Raw genomic sequence first — 5,000 nt, 5'->3', positions numbered from 1 at the left:
CAGCCTTGGGGGTGGGGATGGGGGAACTCCATTTAATGGCCGTATGCACAGTGTACAGGCTCCGATCTGTTAAAATCGAAGAATGCGAAAAGGCATAGCAGGATTTTAAAAAGTTTTGTATTTCAAGGGGTAGCAAAAATACAATCGTCTCTAAACTAGCCTCCCACGCTGTCGTTTTTAGGGGAGGAGGTAATTCGAGTTCCCTAAAAACGACTGCGTGGGAAGCTATCTCTAAACCGAAAGAATAACAATTAAAGACTTTTGTTCTTGGGCCATCGTATCTTGGTCAGAAATAAAATACAAACATAATAAACTTGCGCGTTTTATATAACTTGACGTTTAAAATTTTTTTACAGCTATATTTATCGTGTAAAGGGGGTCTGGGACCGAGGTTAAGAAAAACAATCTTAACAATGAATCTATAAAAAGCTACAGCTAATTAATAAAGCATCAACTTCTCACCGCTGACATACGAAACGTCAAGTTATATAATGCGCAAGTTTATTATGTTTATCACCGCTGTTTGTATTTTATTTCTAACCAAATAACAATTAAATCCAAGTTTTCGAAAAAAAAAAAGGTTAGCAAACTGGCTGAGCAGGTTTGACAGGTTTGTCATATGTTTGATGGATGAAAGGTGTACAATGTCTTGTTTCTGTGTTTGAAAGGGGATGTGAAGGGGTAAGGGTTTGAAGAACCTCCGTGTGAAGCCTCTCGGATGAAACTTCCTCCCTCCCCTCCCTGGTTTTCATGAGCGCCCTAGGAACGCAGGCACAAGTCGCACAAGCGCGCGCGGCAAACAAACACTCAGAAACTGAAACACACGCCCAGGAACAAAATGTCTTCATGCGTGGCTTCCGCTTGCGTTCAGTCTAGATTTGTGTAGATAGAAACTGAATTGTTCAGTACTGAGGAGATCAGTTTACTTGCGTAAATCCTTACTAAGCTAGATGCCAGATCACGTACAGGTAGAGAGTCCGAAAGAAGTTTCAGCTTTGTAGAGACATTTATGGACACTTGTTTTTCCGCTCACGCTTGCGGAGTTTCCCTTTCGTTTTCCTGGCTTGTGCTGCAACCATCACGCCTCTCAATACCTCAGTCCAGTCCCCCGAGAATCGCTCATGCATGGTTACATTTCAATAGACGTCTTTCGTTACCTGTGATACCGCACACATTAGTTCTTCCCTTCTCAGTTCTGTACGTGCTTAGTCACACCAAACTGTCCGCGGTCGCATATTTAACACTACCACTGCTAACTGTGAGTATTTTATAACTAACTTAAGTCGACAGTATTTTGTTTCTCTCTAGTTTCCCCGTTTTACATCTGTGCGTCAGTGTAAGTTATAGTGAGTCGCGCTAGGAAACAACACTCTTTAGAGCAGGCCATTAATTCCCTTGTATTTTAATTGGTCATACAGACATTTGCTTGGCCTGCAACACCGGCCAATCTTTAGTTCCTCAGATTATGAAAGTTTTAACAGGAAGGTTAACTCGTAATAATGTATACTCCATAGTTAACAATGACCTCGGATACAGCTTGTAACCACGGAATCACATTCCGTTGGAATTAAAAGCTGAAAGTCCTCCTTCCGGCCTCATTGACTAGCTTACGATAACAAATTCTACACTTCAGACATCTCCAGAAGCATTGTATGTTTTCAAGCTTCACGGTTTTAAAAATGTTTACAACGTGGTTGAACAATGTTTGCGTTTTGATGCAAATTATACGGCGGCAAACGAATTAAGAGCTTTTGAAGTAAATTTGACAGCGTCGTTAGTCACGGTTCCTGCGTCGCTAGACAGTCTTGTTATACGTTTTGCTGATTTCTGCTCACGGAGAATCAGTTAAATAAGTTGATTTTCTTTCCTGATTCCTTCAACAGCTGGCTATAAGTCATTTGCGAGACGTTCTCGTGTTTGTACGAAATATGAATTTTAAAATGTTGCCGATCAATTAACCAGTCATTAATGTCACTGCACTATGCGGCGTTAAACGAACAATACTCTTGTCCTTTTGCTCAGCTGAGGGTGGGAAGGGCAAATTTATTTTCGCCTGTGTAAAATAGCTGGGCAAATTAGCTCAGTATCCTTCCTAACGAGGCATTTTCTTGGGTTTTTACTCTTTTCCGTGGCAAATGCGGACATTTCATTATGATGCGCGACTCGACGCGACGCCAAGAATTGTAAAGATCCATTGTCTGTGATTGTTTTACCACCGACAAAAGCTTTATTCGGCGGATTTTTGTTAATTCCTCCTATCCGTTTACCGATCATTGGAGTAGCGTTCTTTATCTGGGCAAGTAACACTACTGAAGTCTATTATTCTGTTCTTCAAGGTGGACTGGATTCTCTTGAACGTTTTTTTTTTTTTTTTTTACTTAATTCTGACCCTATAGCCTTCATACCCGGGCTTCATAACATGGGTTTATGAATTTAAGTTGAGACTGATTGCATGACCGAAATTTTAACCGTCAGCTGAGAAATGCTTTTTTTTTTACCAGTAAATGAGAAACGTTAAGAAACCGTTTGCTGAGATGTCTAAACTTTTATTAAGTATAGCGTGAATTTTACATGCAAATAACTCGCCAATAACTATGTCATTAATGCGTGAAGGAGTGGGTTCACCCAACGAAGATGGCTTGGCGCTAGCTCCTCACAAGTGTTCGGCAAGAAGTCGTGAGGTTGTCAGAGGATGATAAGAAGTGTTCGTTAAGTCTTGAAAGAGATATTGGGATCACTCGAAAGTTCTTCGGAAATCTTCGGATGATACTCGACACTGTTCGGCTGAATGAGAGGGACGGCGACGGTTGATACTGTACGGGTACAAAACCGGAAAAAAACTGATAACTGAGAAATAGGCGAAATTTAAGCGGATCTGGCTTGAATTTTTACTCATAGCTGAGAATCCAGTATCTCTATACGGTCTCTCTTTTATAATAATTTAGTTAACCCAACGCAAAACCTTCTCTGACCCGTTCCACCGTAACTCATTTGGCGCGTGAATGTTGATATGATTTTGACAGCTCTTTTTGGTGGATAATGGCCTGGTCGCGTCGCACCTCAAAAATTTTGAGAGAATTGGTCGAAAGATTCCAACATTCTGTTAAATAAAAGAGGAGAACAAATCACTATTATTGAAAAAAAAAAAAAATTTATCCGGACCGAACAGAATCCCAAACAGAATCCTGTAAAACAGGTTGACCTGTGGATCCCAAACCTCCCCTCCCGTGAGGAGACAGGATTATTTTATGCGTCACACTATGCATGCAATAACCGCGCGTCACAGTATGTTCACTTCATGACAGCGTGCACGCCTCTCATCTTCGTAAGGTACGTTTTGGACGTTATCTTGTTAAGTTGTTGCGTTCTACGCTTTCTCTTGTCAATAACCAGCGTCTAGTATTCGATTGTTCTTGTTTTACGTCCCTAAAAGTTGGTAAAGCGTGGTACATGGAACTAGGATCATAGTAGTTTAAATAATTCAAATGTATATTGTATTCTTGAACGCCCATGTGTCGGGAAACAGCGATGATATGTGACAATCGCGGATAGTTTGAATGCCTCTTGAAAACACACCGTATTCCCAAGTCTAGAATCAAGAAATTCAAAAGTTTGTAGTTTTTTTAAGACCTCAGAATCAGATGGTATGATATTAGGACAGGAAGGTTAGAGCGAACCAAGACTTGACACTGGTTGCGTTGAGTTGACTCCGACAGGCTAGGGTCACGGAATCAAATTCCAGAAGATTGAAGTGATCATTAACAAACACAGCAATCCAATCAGTTTTGAAATTCAACATTTTTATGAACGTTGATATATCCATTTCTTAACACATCGTAAATCAATGGTAGATTGCGTGGAAGACATATTATGATGCAAATTATCGGAGCACTTGTTATTAGTGGAGAGTATGAATTCATTTCAGCGTCGGAGGGGAATAATTATCACCTATGACATCTATTATTTACACAGGGCTCTACTTGTTGCACAATTGCGTATAATATTCATTATTCAGATGTCGGAGTCCTTCTTTAGCTTTAGAGGTAAAATCGATCGAAATCATTTCAACTTTTTATCTTGTTTACGTGTCGATAATAGCGTTCCTGCCCACGTTCGCGACCCGAGGGCATATACGCGATCTTTTGGTGGGATATATGTAGCGTGTGGTTGCCCTCTTGGATTTATTTACATTCTTAGAATTGTCACCTTTCGTGAAATGTTTATGAGTTTGTTTTTTCAGAATTTTGGAGAATACAGAGAATGATTCTATTGAATACAGTTGCAGTTATTTTCCGTTTAAAAGAAGCCTAGTTTTGTCCGCTGTTGTAAGACTTATAACCGGTACATTAGTAATGGCTCGGTAATCATATTGATCACGAGATCGGAAACAAATATTGATACAGATCACTTCGATTCCGCTTGCATGCTGAGGAACGTAAAATTCGAACTGTTTCATCCAAATTCCAGAACTGTTTTCACGGGTTTTATGGTGAAAAAATATTTTACCTGGGTTTAAGAGAGGCGACATCAAATGTTCAGTGACTCATAAAATTTTAAAGATTCCAACACGTCCATCGCATGACCCTATACTTGAAGCGGAAATCGTTACTTTATAAATACGACATTAAAATTTCTTGTATGGAATATTTTAACGTACCTGACTGAGATCACGGCCAAATTGGTCGTCGGGAATTGCGAAGTCACACTTGAAACTGGTAACTCGAACCCCAGAGAAAGTCTCGGGTAAGTCGAAAAACCTTGAATCGAAAGTTTCCCAGATAGAGCAGAGGTGCTGCGATATTGTATATTTTAGAATTTGCCGTTAATTTTCGAACATTATCCTTGGCTTTATATCCAGTTATATTCGTTCAAAGGACTTTTTCGTGGTGACGGTTTATTATTGGACGGGATTTTGCGTTTCAAAATTGGTTCGTGTTGCCAATGAAAAAAGCTTGGAACACTAACTGCTTACAGACCCACCGTCCATTTGCTTATATTCG

General features: G+C 39.9%; 1 protein-coding gene across 4 annotated transcripts in view; it reads left to right on the top strand.

The window, feature by feature from the left end:
• Positions 1–5,000, top strand: part of LOC146484040 (uncharacterized) — a 14,988-nt gene that overhangs the window by 1,747 nt on the left and 8,241 nt on the right. Inside the window, exon 1 of one of the 4 annotated variants that reach the window (XM_085105353.1) lies at positions 1,128–1,258. The exons of 1 other annotated variant lie outside the window; for it this stretch is intronic. The gene's annotated coding sequence lies outside the window, so the exon portion shown is untranslated. Of the gene's footprint in view, positions 1–1,127; positions 1,259–3,256; positions 3,331–4,605; positions 4,744–5,000 lie in introns of those variants that run through there. 2 more of the 4 variants (XM_085105354.1, XM_085105355.1) reach the window with 2 other exon arrangements.

The sequence above is a fragment of the Pavona decussata genome, unplaced genomic scaffold (genome assembly GCF_977016875.1).
Source record: "Pavona decussata unplaced genomic scaffold, jaPavDecu1.1 SCAFFOLD_37, whole genome shotgun sequence".
Classification (NCBI taxonomy): domain Eukaryota; kingdom Metazoa; phylum Cnidaria; class Anthozoa; order Scleractinia; family Agariciidae; genus Pavona; species Pavona decussata.
This window is presented reverse-complemented; position numbering and strand designations above follow the sequence as displayed.